The sequence below is a fragment of the Silene latifolia genome, chromosome 9, assembly GCF_048544455.1.
Source record: "Silene latifolia isolate original U9 population chromosome 9, ASM4854445v1, whole genome shotgun sequence".
NCBI classification, from domain to species: domain Eukaryota; kingdom Viridiplantae; phylum Streptophyta; class Magnoliopsida; order Caryophyllales; family Caryophyllaceae; genus Silene; species Silene latifolia.
The window spans coordinates 154,311,477-154,327,333 of NC_133534.1; positions in this window are offsets into that span (position 1 = coordinate 154,311,477).

Genomic DNA, 15,857 nt, shown 5'->3' on the forward strand with positions numbered 1-15,857 from the left:
GGGCCAACCGGTTAGCCCACACATTCTCAAAGATGATTGAGAATGTCGAGAAGTCGGAGACCTTTAACGGTAACATCAGCGAGAATATTGTTATCGACCGTATTCTTCACTCACTCCACGATGGTTATTCGCAATTTCGAGCGAATTACTATATGAATGATTTGAAGAAAACTCCCCATGAATCGCACTCCCTTCTCGTACATGACCGAGAAGGACATGAAGTTCATGGGAGTTCAAACAGATGTCCTCGTTGTGTCAAACAAAGGGAAAGGTAAGGGCAAAGCTCCGGCAAACCTAACAAAGAGGTAAGGCGAAGTTCAAGAAGTCGGGTTCGGGGAAGAGTGGTCCTGGTGAGGCGAGTAACTCATCAGGCATGACAAAGAGCAAGAGTGAAAACATGGAATGCCATCATTGCCACAAGACCGGGCATTGGAGACGCACATGTCCTGTTTATCATGAGGACTTAAAGGCAGGTCGTGTTAAACCTGTTGGTATGTCTTCTCTCTCTTCTACTTTTATTCATATGATTGAGATTAACCACGCAAGTTACGGAACTTGGGTACTTGATACTGGTTGTGGTTCTCATCTGTGTAATCATGTGCAGGGGCTCCGAAACATCGAACCCCTCGTAAAGGGTGAGGTGGACCTGCGTGTTGGGAATGGAGCAAGAGTAGCTGCCATCTCCAAGGGGACATATGTGATCCAGCTTCCAAGCGGATTTGAGTTGTCATTATATGACTGCTATTATGTACCTAGTCATTCCAAAAACATTATTTCGGTTTAAAACGCTTGATAAACTTGGTTTTTCATTTGTAATAGAAAACAATGCTTGCATTTTCTCATTACACGATATGATTTACGGCAAGGCAGTTTCCATGAACGGAATTTATGTTTTAGATCAGACCACGGAAATATTACACGTAATGAATAAAAAGTTAAAGGTTGGTGACAAAGATCAAACGTATCTATGGCACTGCCGTATGGGACACATTAATGAGAAACGCGTAAAACAGCTCATCAAACATGGAGCTATCTCGGCCTTTGATTTTCAATCATTTGGCACGTGTGAATCATGTCTCATCGGTAAAATGACTCGGATTTCCTTCAAAGGTGTTGGAATGCGTGCTGCTGACCTATTAGGGCTCATACACACGGATGTATGTGGTCCTATGTCAATCACCGCACGAGTAGGCTATAGGTATTTCATCACTTTCACGGACGATTTGAGTAGATATGGTTATGTCTACTTAATGAAGCACAAAAGTGAATCCTTTGAGAAATTCAAGGAATACCAAAATAGGGTACAGAACCTATTAGGTAGAAAGATTAAAACACTACGTTCGGATCGTGGTGGCGAGTATCTTTCTCACGAGTTTGATCAACACCTAAAGGACTCGTGGGATTGCCCTACGCTTAACTCCACCGGAACACCTCGGTTGAATGGTGTGTCCGAACGGAGAAATCGAACACTACTTGATATGGTTCGATCCATGATGAGTCACACGGTTTTACCCGATTCATTATGGGGTTATGCTCTTATGTCGCCGCTCTAATACTTAACCGAAGTCCGTCTAAAGTCATTGACAAGACTCCATATGAAATATGGAAGGGAACGGTCCCTAACTTGTCCTTTATTCGGGTTTGGGGCTGCGAGGTTATGTCAAGTGGAGACACGAGGATAAGCTCGGCCCGCGATCGGTCAAGACATACTTTATAGGTTATCCTAAAGGAACACGTGGTCATTACTTCTATTCGCCAACCGAACAACGCGTTTTTGTTGCGGCCAGTGCGACATTCTTGGAGAAGGAATTTCTTGAGAATGCAAAGAGTGATAGAACCTTCGACCTGTCGGAGATTCCAGAACCAAACACCGAGCAACCATTGGAGGAACCTGTTCCTTCAATCCCGGCTGCGGTGAATATTCCTGAGGAACCTAGGAGGTCGGGAAGAGTCTCTATTCCTCCGGACAGATACATTGGTATGGTCGAGGAACATGACATAGATGACGTTCTACTCTTAACGAGTAGTGAACCCGCAACCTATAAAGGTGCCATGACAAGTTCTGACTCAAAGCTATGGCTTGAGGCCATGCAATCCGAGATGGACTCCATGTATGAGAACAACGTGTGGGATCTTGTTGACTTACCTGCTAAGGTTCGTCCCCTTCAATGCAAATGGCTTTACAAGATAAAGCATTCTGTGGAAGGTCAGCAAGATATCTACAAGGCACGACTAGTTGCTAAAGGTTTCACCCAAGTGCCAGGCTTGCACTACGATGAGATTTTTGCACCCGTAGTCATGCTGCGTTCCATTCGGATTATCTTAGCGATCGCCGCTTTTCATGACTATGAAATTTGGCAAATGGACGTGAAAACCGCCTTCTTAAACGGCTTTTTGGAGGAAGAGTTGTACATGGTACAACCCGAAGGTTTTATCGATCCAAAGACATCCTAAGAAAGTGTGCAAGCTTAAGCGTTCCATTTATGGACTTAAGCAAGCATCAAGGAGTTGGAATCATCGCTTCGACCAAGTGATAAAAGACAATGGATTTACTCGATCGGTCGAGGAACCATGTCTATATATCAAGTCGAGTGGGAGCAAGATTGTCTTCCTAATATTGTATGTTGACGACATACTCCTGATTGGGAATGACATACCTCTCTTAACTTCGGTGAAAGTATGGTTGAAAAACCATTTCCAGATGAAAGATCTGGGAGAGGCACAAAGAATTCTAGGCATCCGTATCTATCGAGATAGATCACGACGGATGTTATCTCTCGATCGGAGTCTTACATAGACAAAGTCCTAGAGAGATTCAAAGATGACTAACTCCAAGAAGGGGTTTCTTCCTATGGCTCCAGGGGTGCATTTGAGCAAGTCTCAGGCACCAGAGACACCGGAAGAGAAAGAGCGCATGACACGGATTCCTTATGCTTCGGCTATAGGATCAATCATGTATGCCATGATATGCACACGTCCGGACGTGGCATATGCATTGAGTATGACAAGTCGATTCCAACAAAGAACCAGGTGAACCACATTGGTTGGCTGTCAAGAACATTCTTAAGTACCTCCGGAGGACTAAAGATTGGGCATTGACTTATGGAGGCGAACAAAAGCTATGCGCAACCGGTTACGCAGATGCTAGCTTCCAAACGGATCGAGATGACTCGAAATCTCAGTCTGGATTCGTTTTTACTCTTAATGGCGCCGCAGCCACCGGAAGAGTTCGAAACAAACTGTTACAAAGAGATTCTACGACGAGTCCGAGTACTATGCCGCGTCTGAAGCTACAAAGGAAGCGATATGGATGCGTCAATTCTTACATGGGCTCTCTGTAGTGCCTAGTTCGAATGACCCGATCACCATCTATTGCGACAATAGTGGTGCCATCTTCCAAGCTAAGGAGCCAAAGTCTAGTAACAAGTCTAGACATGTACAACGGAAAGCTCATCTAATCCGGGATTACGTGGAGCAAAAGACAGTAGTGATAGAAAAGATTGCTACAGATGATAACATAGCAGATCCTCTCACTAAAGCATTACGACAAGATAAGCATGAAGGGCACGTTAATTCCATGGGAATTAAACGTGTTCCTAAGTTGTATTACTCTTTTATGGATTAGATTCATTCGCTTTTGTACTCTATACAACATCATCGTTTTGATATTTTATATATTTTGTTTTTCATGTGGAATTGTACGACAATTTTGAACACCACAAAGTGAACTGAACAAACATCATATCTTGTTAGTCCTTAATTGCCCACATGAGCTGATAACTCTGGCAATTATTCTGTGACGTTGGTTGATGGTGGGTTCAACGAGCCATAAGTCAACCGGTTGACTGACCAATCACAGAGGCGATTTATACGGATATTTCGTAGGACACAATTGTGACATCGACGTGGAGTCCTAAATGTTTTACAACATTCGTTGCCCGGTCGTGGATAGGACTTCCATGGTGATCCTAAGAGTCGATTCTGTTGACCACCGACTGTCTCTTGAGACTACGGCAGATTTTGGGTGACTTTGGTTTCTTTCTCACGGTCATCCGTAACAGGGGGCCAAGTAGATTTTTTCTGGGTCATTTCATGCTGTGCTTAGATCGGAAGGAGTCGAGTTGAAGGAAATATTCAGCCTTTATCAGGTACTCGATATTTCTCGGGGCCACTCGAGGAGTCAGAATCGAAATGCATGGCCATGCTCGGATACGGATTCGTTTTATCAGTTAAGTTACTCTCTAGTCGGGGAAACCACTCTAGATACAGATCGATTGTAAAATACGACCTTTGTGGATCCAGATCTGCAAATTGTTTTACATTGAGTGGGAGAAATTTTTAAATGAATATGAGAATCGGTTATCGCACGTACACTTGTACGGACAAGTGGGAGTTTGTTGGAGCTTGTGTCCTCCAGTTAGTGCGGATAACGTCATTGCACACACACTTGTACGGACAAGTGGGAGCTTGTTGGGGTTGGTGTCCTTAACAATTAGTGCAAGGACTTATAAACCTCTAAAAGGATCAAAGGGCATATTTTGGTATTATTATCACTTGATCCACGTTTATCAATAACGGTTGGCTTGCTAGATAAGTTTGACGTTATTGTCATACTGATGGCGGTGATCAACTGGTCCCTAAAAGTCACACCTATAGGATACGTTCGAGAGATGTGACGGTATGAAAATACTGTCATATAGATGCCAAAAATTGACTAACCAGTTAGTCCGAGTTATTTGACTAGTAATTAGTCAAATATGTGATGTTGAGATATTATATTTAATACGGATTAAATATCATGGGCTAAGGCGAATTAACCATTTAATTCGTAAAATTAAATATACGTGATTTATATTTAATTAAATGTATATTAAAAATAATTATACAATACTGTTTCGTCGGACACGTATTAATAATTCAGCTAACCCGTATTATTAGCTGATGCCTTAATTTCCGATAACCGATAACAGTTTATAATATAAACCCGTCATATACATTTTAGCATTTGGTGAATCGGACCTCGAGCTAAAATTAAGAGGAAGTGGAAGCCCACTTCCCCATGCTTGCACTCGGTCCGGCCGAACCAAACAAAAGGAGAGACTCCCTCTCCTTTTGACCTAGACAATTTCATTTGCAGAAAAACTAGGGTTTTGAAGAGTATACTCCTCTGAAAAACCCGAGATCTCTCATCTCGACAAAACTCACATCAGTTCTCCCTATATTGCAAGGCAATCGGAGAACACTGTTCTAGCACAAGGGCATATCTCGGACAAAGTCTTGGGTGCAACGATTAGGAGGAAATCTGCTTTGATTTCTGTTCTTTACGCCGCAATTTAAAGGACCCGAGGTTATTTCTATACATTAATCATTTCATTGTGTTTATCGTTTTATGACTATAAATTGCATGTTTAAATTTACGTTATAGTCCTGCAATTAAAGGGTAGTATACGGATATTAACCCACAACTGATGAGTGCCTTACCGCTTTTAACAGGTTAAAGGAGGCCCTAGTTTCTGCGCCAATCATTCAGCCGCCTGATTGGGACCTCCCATTTGAGATCATGTGTGATGCCAGCGATTATGCGGTCGGTCTTTGTTTTTTTTGGACAAATGGAAGAACAAAGCTTTGAATGCCATATATTATGCGAGCCGAACTCTGGATGAGGCTCAAATCAATTATTTTACCACTGAGAAGGAGTTTTTAGCTGTAGTTTTTGCCTTAGACAAATTTCGGTCTTATTTGTTGGGTTCTAAGGTTATTGTTTATACTGACCATGCAGCGTTGAAGACTCTCTTTATTAAGAAAGATGCGAAGCCGAGGCTTTTGAGGTGGATACTCCTTTTGCAGGAGTTTGATTTGGAGATCAAAGACAAGAAAGGAGCTGAGAATGTGGTGGCTGACCACCTATCTCGTCTCTGCACTGACGAAAGGGAGGATTCGTTACCTATTAATGATTCTTTTTCTGATGAGAGTCTGTTAGCTATTACTACTTTAGGGTCTTATCCACCTCCGTGGTTTGCTGATTTTGCTAACTTTGCTGTGACAGGTAGGATACCACCCGAGCTTTCATGGCAGCAGAAGAAGCGGTTCGCCTATGATGCTAGACAATATTTTTGGGATGATCCTTATGTTTTCAAGGAATGCGCAGACGGTCTCATCCGGAGATGCGTACCTCAATGGGAGGTGAAGGATATCCTAGAGGCTTGCCACTCTTCTGCTTATGGTGGTCATCACGGTCCGTCCAGGACTGTAGCTAAGGTACTCCAATCTGGTTTCTATTGGCCAACTTTGCATGCAGATTGTCGCAATTTTGTTGCTGAGTGCGATGCTTGTCAAAGATCGGGGAATATTTCCAAGAGACATGAGATGCCACAGGTAGGCATTCTTGAGGTTGAGATTTTCGATGTCTGGGGCATTGACTATCAAGGACCTTTTCCGAGCAGTCAAGGTAATAAATATATCCTCGTAGCTGTAGATTATGTATCCAAATGGCTGGAAGCTATTGCTACTACCCATTGCGATGCAAAGGCCGTGATTAAACTGTTTAAAAAGATCATTTTCCCTCGTTTTGGTGTCCCTCGGGTTGTCATTATCGATGGGGGAATGCATTTTAAAGAGAAACAACTTAGTGCTTTATTGACTAAATTCGGTATCCAACATCGTAGAGGTTTGGGGTATCATCCCCAAACTAGTGGTCAGGTTGAGGTTTCTAACAGAGAATTGAAAGAAGTCTTAGCTAAAGTTGTTTCTAAATCACGGAAGGATTGGAGCCTTAAGTTAGATAATGTCTTATGGGCTTATAGAACTGCGTTTAAAACGCCAATCGGGATGTCACCATACCGATTGATTTATGGTAAGACATGTCATTTACCTGTTGAATTAGAGCGTAAGTCATGGTGGGCTATTTGTGATTTGAATTTGGATCCTAACCTCTCTCGTGAGAAACGCATGACACAGCTGAATGACCTAGAGGAATTTAGGCTGCTGGCCTATGACAATGCAAGGATCTACAAGGAGAAAACAAAGCGCTGGCACGACAAGAGAATCATCAAGCGCGAGTTCCATATTGGCGATAAGGTACTCCTTTTTAATGCTCGTATCCGTTTATTTCCTGGTAAGCTGAAATCCAGGTGGACTGGCCCTTACACGGTCACAACAGTCACAAAGTTCGGATCAGTTGAATTGGAGACCTCTGCTGGAGAAAGGTTCAAGGTTAATGGCCAATATGTGAAGCATTATCATGCATCAGATGCTTATGTTGGGAAAGTCGAGGTATTGTACTTCGGCCCGTTATCGGATGATGCAAAGTGAGGTAAAAAGGTCGTGCGGGACCTCTTAAACTAGTGCTAACTGGGAGGCAACCCAGGTTGTAATTAATTGTAATTTAGGAATTTTATTTCATTATTTCTTTTAATTTGCATTTTGAGTTTTTGAATTCTTTAATTTCTTTTAATTTGCAATTTCTTGGTTTGGGAATGTGCGCACCTTTGATAATTTTTGCAGGCATTTATTTTATGCGAAGTGCGTAGGTGGAATGCTGGATTTTTGTGAGAGGAAGACAGGAAGTTATGATGGCAAATTGAATTTTTGACGAATTAAAGTCCGATTGCCAGCTCTAGCGGTCGATCGACTAAGTGGTTCAGTCGATCGACTGCAGCGGAGAAAACAGAAGCTACTGTGCAGGAAAATTGGTCGATCGACTGGGTCAATGAGTCGATCGACCAATACACGAGACTCCAGAAGCTGTTAAATGACAGACCGGTCGATCGACCGAGAAGAGTGATCTATCGACCACTCCGCGGGAGCAGATTACAACTAAAAGGGAAGTTTCACTCTTTCACTCCTTCACTTTCACAAACACATAAACTCTTAAGCAAACCCTAAGTTTCCTCCCCCTTCTCGCGATTTTCACCTAAAATCCCGTCTTGCACTTGTTTCTCTTGCTTTAATCTTCAAAATTTCTTCAAGGTATGTCTCTAATCTCATTTCCATGCTCTATTTTCGATTTTATTGTGGTTTTTATGCGAAATTTTCGAGTTATATGCATTTGAGATGGAAAAATCGATTTGGGGAAATCGATTTTTGGGATTGATTTCTTGTCTTTTGTATGCTTTAATCGCTTATTCTACCCTTTCCCCCTTGATTTTCAAAGCAAATAAGCAGCTAGGATGTGTTTAAAGCCGTTTCCCCCAATTTTTTTCGAAACCCTAATTTGCATTTCAGTTTTGATTGTGATTCGGGTTTTCTTCAATTCACATTGTTAGGGGATTTCTTGTTGCTAATGAGTTAATTGCAGGTAACAAAAATGACAAAAGGGAAAGAGCACATACAAGAGGGACAATCGAGCCAAGGCCCTCCCAAGCGGCCACGCGGACCGCTACTGGTGATACAGGCTACTACGAATAGTCTACCTGACTATCCGCAGGTTATCTTTGCTACTTCTACGCAACGTGCTAAGTTTTCTCTTTTTGTTTCAAAAATGAAAGTTACAGCTACACGATTTCTCCACAAAGATACTTTGGAGAAATTAGGTTGTTATGAGTCGGTTGTGTCCCTGCTAAATGAAACGGGTATGACAGTTTTAGTGGACATGGCTGAGTTCACGTATTATGTTTTGACCCTTGAATTCTTTTCGTCTTTTGCTTTTGACTCGAATGCTTTCGTGGCTGATAAGACCAAACCTTCCATTTCCTTTCGACTTTTCAATGTCAACTACTCTCTGACTTTGGCTGATTTTGCTGGTTTTCCGGGTCTTTATTTCGAGGGCAGAACCTCGGACACCTCCGATACTCTTCGAGTCATGTGGTCTTGTATCAGTGACTTTTACGGGTCTAAAAGGACGGGCACTTCCGTCCATTTGCCCCCTCTTCGTTATTTTCAACGGCTAATGGGTAATACCATTTTTGGCCGTAAAGAGTCTAATAATGTTAATAATATTGAGCTTTCGATCTTGGCGGGCTATCTCAACGTTGAACGTCGGACAGCCCGTATCTATAACATTGCCTACTTGACTGCCGCTCACTTTCAGACTGTAAGTGAGGGCACCTTGACCACCATTGCTTGTGGTGGGTTGGTGACACGTATCGCCAACCGCCTTGTTTTACTTTTCTCTTGACAGGAGGACCCCATCGACCCTGACCTACGTTTCATGGACCTTCCTTACGCGAGGGCTGTCTATTGGGTTGATACACAGATGCGGTGGAAGATGGATTCTTTCATCTGTGACCGCATCCCTGTCACTGGCTACCCTCCTGTCCTGCCCCTTACCACTGTTGAGGGGGCAGCTCGGCCGCCCTTGCCTAGCTACAAGCTTCCTCTGGTGGCGGCCACTGCTACTGCTAGCACCTCGAGGAGAGCTCGTGCCTCCACTGGACATGCACCCTCTTCCTCCACTCCTGCTCCCACTGGCTACCCGGCAACTTTTCGACCACCTACTCCTTTGGTTGTCCCTCCGATCATGGACCAGAGGGCAATGTCACGTGTCTTGGGTGATTTGTGCAGGAGCTTTGACCAGCACAGGCTAGACACGACTCTAGCCCTCTACCCGGTTTACGAGGAGTTAGCCCGGGGAGGGATGCTCCCACAGGGTGACTGGACTCACCCTTCCTACTTTGTCCCTCCTGTGGGCGGCTACCCTCACCGCCAGAGACCCCCTCCCACTACTACTGCTGGTGCCTCCACTTCCCGGAGAGCCACCGCCTACTGCCGAGGCGGACGAGGGGAGCGACTCGGGGTCCGGAGAGGACAGTGACTCTGATTACGATGGTGGAGATTAGATGCTGGTGACCTCCCCGTTTTTGGCTGGTTTGGGGAGGTCGTATTTTGTGAGTTTCTTCCTTTCTTTATTAGCTTCCTTTTATTTTTTACGCTTTTATTCTCCCATTTTTCTGCTGGTGATTTGCTGCTGAGCACAATGAGGACATTGTGCGTTTTGGTTTGGGGAGGGTATTTGCATATGACTTTTGTTTTGCATCTGCATTTGTTTCTTTTTATTGCATTTTAGTCACATGTTTAGTGCGTTTCTGTTTGCATTTGTTTTTTTTTATTTTCATTCATTCAAAAAAAAAAAAAGAAAAAAAGAAAGAAAAAAATTGAAAATTCAAAAAAATCAAAAAAATAAAAAATATCACGTTTACTTTTGCATATAGTTGAGTCGGATTGGAGTTATTAATGATGATTTTGCACTATTAGTCAAATATGCCATCCCATGCCCTTTTCACACCTGTTTAGCGAGAATTATAAGTGATTTCTCAAATTTTGTTATGGAGTTCATTTCGGGTAATTAGACTTGACTCATTACTTTTGGCAAACTACTTATACTTTCTGAGATATAGAGCCTATAACTGGTGACATTCATGACCGGTTAATTTAGGATTGAGAGTAGTACTCCCTTCATTTCATGTTTTGCACGTGTATGAGTTTTGATTGCTTATTGCCTATACGCATTGGTTTGTGGTCGGTATTGCATGTTTTGAGAACTATTGCATCCTCCCCCTTTCTCGTTTTACCCCATTAACTCCACTATAAGCAATAACTGCCAGTTGCCCTCAACTACATCCCATACTTAGCCTACCATTGTGCCAAGCTAGGAAGTAGTAGAGAAATTTTTGTCGGATTAGAAGCGGTTTTGGTTCGTTTGTATTGATGGAGTGAGTATTGATGAGAAGTGAAGGGGTTGTGTCTTTTTGAAGGAAAGAAAGATAGAAATTTAGAAGAAAAAAAAAAGAGAAAGAGATGTGTTTACCTGGCAGAGATTACTGGAATGTGCAGGGTGGTCGATCGACTGCCATCACTGGTCGATCGACCACCAGTTCAGAAGTTGAAAAAAAAGGTGAAAATGAAAGAAAAGAAAAAGATTGAAACAGAAAGAAGAAGAAAAAAAAACGAGTTTTGAAAATAATAAGGTTTTGGTTGAATAAGAACGCGCCTCATATGCTTATTTCATGAATTGGAGGCGTTTGTCTTGGGATTTTGTGATGCCTAGTCTTTTAAAGGCATGGTTAATATGTTGAGTTGGAGGAAGGGATAAGGTTTCTGATGGTTGGATAGGTACTAGCTTGGCTCTTACCTTCACTTTTTCCCATAATTGTTTTGCCCTTCTTTCCCACTTAACCTCACATACCCAAATCTTGCAATAGTTCGGCATGTAATAGTCCTTGACGGTGGTTGTGCGTATGTACGGTAGCTAGAATCGTTATTCATGCTAGTCAAGCATACATGTTTTGTCGGTCGCAGTCTAGGTGAGAGACTGTATTTTTCTTCCCTGTCTTTTACATATAATCTTACCATTTGCTTTGCTGAGAGAAGAGTGACCCGGGAGAGTCCGAATGTATGAGTCTTGCAAGGTCGAACGCCCGATTTAATTCTATGATATGCATAAATTTGTTCACTTGATTTAAGCTTTGCAGTAGTTGACTATGTGCATTAAACGGTTTGGCATTGGCTTGTAGTTAGCTCTGAGATATACTCCTCTCCATTTAGTTTTTATACGGGTCATAGTGCTTCCTTGGGGACAAGCAAGGTTTGGTTTGGGGAGATTTGATACGTGCATATTCTATACACTTTATCTGTGGTTTTGGCATGCGTTTCTATGCATAATTGTTAGCTTAAGGCTACTATTTCTCCCGAAACGGTTTACTTTGCATTTTCTATGATTTATTGTAGGAATGAGTGGAAGTAAGCTAAATCAAGCCTAATTCGTCCTTCGGAGGCAACTTCAAGGAAGCCCAGGAGAACGAGAGTCGTACTCACTCACCTCGGGATCCGTGCATTGGAGTGAGGAGCTGTTTTTGGAGAAAAGAAGTGTTTCTGCACAGCACAACCAGTCGATCGACTATGCTGTAAAGTCGATCGACCACTGAAGCTCATCAGACGCCACTGGACTGCTACAACTTGTCGATCGACCATGCTGACCGGTCGATCGACCAGTTTTCGAGCTGATACTTGTTTCTTCGTGTTAGACTTTTAAAAGCCCAACTTGTAATTAACTTTCAGTATCTTTTTATCAGTAGAACGCAGCAACTTTTAGGTTATGTTTTTCATTATTGAAAAAACTCAGTTTTAGATCTAGCTTGGGCGACGGAAACCTCGATTTCGATACCTTGTTCTTTAATTCGAATTAGTAAGTTTTATGCAAATCCTTTGTTCTTTTAATTCTTGTTAATTCAATTCTTGTTTTGCCAATTTAATTCCAGAAATTCATCTCTTGTCTTTTGTGTTTTATTTTAATTCAATCATGTCAATCTTGTTCTTTGTTATCAATTTGGAATTTGTTTTAGTTTTAGTCATGCGTAGCTAATTGTTTTGATTGGGGATGAGGTGAACCATGGCATGAATTAGGATTGTTTGTTAGCATGAATTCTTCCATTTCGGTTTTGTCGTCTGTTGATATGTCTTTTTGCTAGATTGAAAGATTAGTAATTAGAACTATCATTAGATTGGAATTTCTCTTGAGTGAAAGCTTTGAGAAATTCCGGGGAATTAAGACCGCAAGGTTAATTTGAGCACAGATCGATTGTATTCGGATATGATTTGATATAGTTGGATTTTAAAATCATCTTGCATGAGTTTTATAAATCGCAACAATCCTAAAGTAGGATGCGAACTTAAGAGGAAGTCTTAAGTAGATATCAAGAGTTGAATTGTATATTTTGATCATGTGATAAACATTTCTCAAATTGTGAATGATGGAAGACTTAGGAGAAGAATAATACACCTTTAAGGTATCCAGACCTATAAAGATAGTTCTGAGAGGATATTAGCGTTAAATGAATATTCTTATATTGATAAGAGTCTAGTCAAGTTCAAAGGCATTGAACATGTAGAAATTGAATTCACTTGCTTCCGCTGCGGGATTAATTCATTACGCTTAGATGTATCACCATTCTTTAATTTCGTATACTTGGAGTATAACGAAAAGTTAGAAATCGAATTTTTGAGAGAAGTCTCAATATAGCCATACAGTTCATTGATTAGTTCTCTTAGAGCACTAAAGAAATGAAGCTTCGTGATCAGAATTGATATGGATTTATGTGCAAGCTGTTACACGATAACCATATTCTAATCACACTAGGATGGTTAGAGAACCATCTTGGCTATATTAATTAAGGAGGATATATGCTAAATACGCTCTAGGCAATAGAACAATGAGAAATTTACAACGAAAATTGAGTACACTTATAATTATGAAAAATGCAAGTAGGAAGGAATGTTATTAGGATTCGGTTTTATGAATTGGAGGAACCATGGTAGTTCATTTCAACAACCGAAGGTCCTATCCATGTACACTGTGAGGACAGTCGGAGTGATTCCAAGGCTAAAGAACCTATCTCTAGATTGGATCTGGACATGTACTCAAAAGGTTATTATGATAAAGATTATACAAAGGGAAATGGTACAAGGTTAGGGAAAGTGAAAAGTGTTGCTAAAACTTGCTAACCAAGGCCTTTTCATAGGCTATGCATGATAGGTCATGCCATTTCAATTGAGTTGAGATGTATAGTTGTATTCAATATTGAGTACGGATTATAGATTATGTGCAATTGATGTGATATCAATTTTACATATGTGATAATGCATTCATCGTTTGAGTGTTATTAAAAACTCTTCTATTACTTTGTTATATCCAATAGGTTGTAAGGACAACATTGAACCCTATTAAAGTGAATTGGATTAACATAGTATTGACCCCTCGTTGCTTATATGAGGTGACATCTCGAAGTAACTAGAGTGTGATGCGATTGCTGGCAAGTTCAAGTGCTATAGAGTCATGAGAGATGACTAGTCGATCACATAGGCAGACTGTATGGGACACTCTGTTGGGAAATGACCGCTAATAGAGTTCTGGCAATTTTTATAGCCTGGTCGTGGCAAGAGCTACTATGGTATTCTTATGAGTCGATTCTTTGACTAATGAATGTTCGCCCAAGATGGCACAGTTTCAGAGTGACTTTGATTTATGTTCGGCGACCTTCATAACTGGGTCTTATGGACATGTTTTGGGTCATGATGAGCTGTGGCTAAGAGTGCAATCAGAATTGTCCATCCCTGTCAGGGTTATCTTATATCTCAAGGCCACTCGAGGAGCAATGAACTGAAATGCGTGGCCACGCTCGGAAGGTATCTATGGTAGATAATTCCGGCCAGAAAGTTATTCTCCAGATCGAGGAAACCACTCATGATATGATCAAAGGTAAGTACGACCTGCAAGACACCTTGCATTGAGTGGGAGATAGTAATAGGACAAGGGAATTGGTGACGCACACTTGTCGCGGACAAGTGGGAGATTTTTGGAGTATGTGTCCTCGACAATAATGCGATCACATGTTTAAATCTCATATTAAGAGTACATAATAGATTGTAACATTTTATTGTCAACTGATCCACATTAATCGGTAATGATTGGCTGACTAGAGTTTGACATTACTGTCGTATGACGGTGGTGATCAGTTGATCCCTTAAGGTCATACATCTAGGGTAACACTCTTAATTGATTAATTAATTAACTGTATGTTGATACAATTTAATTAATTCCTTAAAATTGAACGGATGATTTTGTGAGTGAAAATACGTATCTTATTGTAATTCGATTAAATAAGATTCGTACTAATTAATTAAATTGTTTTATCACTTAGATTTTATTATTGTTTATGAAACAATTACAATAAGAATGAATGGTTTATTATAAATACAAGTAGTTGTATTTTATAATTCTATGACCCATTTTAAGTACTTGTAATTGTGAATTACTAGTTAATTTTGTATGTGATTTATTTTATTTACATAATGATTTTTAATAAGTTAAAAATGCATTATTAAGTAACATGTCTAGTAACATGTCCAATATGTCACACTACACAAATTGACAATTGACAAAGTTAAAATGGAGGTCACCTATTATGAGGTTAAACCGAAATATAGGGTGTGATAGTGGGTGTTGTTTTATTAATTATTTTATTAGCATGCTTAAGGACATAATGATGTGCCTTTTGCATATAACAAGAACAACACCCTACCCTATACTTAGATAAGAGAAAAAGGGTGTCTTAAAAAGAGAGTGTGCTCCCCATACACCCTATGAAACCGTGACCCCCTTCCTCTCTCATTATATTGTGAATTGTTCTCTATAATTCATTCATTCTTACAACATAATTATATTGATAATTTCTGTATATTCTCTCTAGATCTTGTGAAGAACTAATATGAAAGAATAACTAACATATCTCTAATATTATTCCCATTACTAGTAGTAGTATACAATAATATTAGTTGTTAATTTTGGCGTACTTCTACTCATTTCTAGTAACAAATTAGTAAAAGTATTAAGAGGGATTACCTTGGTACAAATCCTTGGGGAGAGATTCTACTATTGAATCTTGTTCATCCATAAGGAAAGCTCAAGAACTAGGCAAGGTAGGTGACCTTTTTCTTTGGGTAAAGGTAAGCTTCTCATTAGAATCAAAAGTATCCCATACAATTACATTGTACTCTTTCATACATACTCATCAAGTTTAGTGCTGTCTAATGTATGCAATCCAAGCTAAAGCACTAGTATTGCTACTGTTAAACTGTAAATGTCCTACGCGCATTTTCACCTCATTCTTGACCCGTTGCAGAAGACACTCAGGTCTGCTGACAAAACCATCCACCCTGCTAACATTTCGTACATTCCAGATGTTATACATTATGCTGGCTAATATCACTGCTATAATCTTCTTCCTGCAAGCACTATGGTCTCGCAACTGAACCCACCACTGAATCACCTCTGAACATGGCAACTCAATCATACACCAATTAGCAATTAAATCTCTGCATCTTTGACTGAAAGCACATGAGAAGAAGAGACGCTCATGAGACTC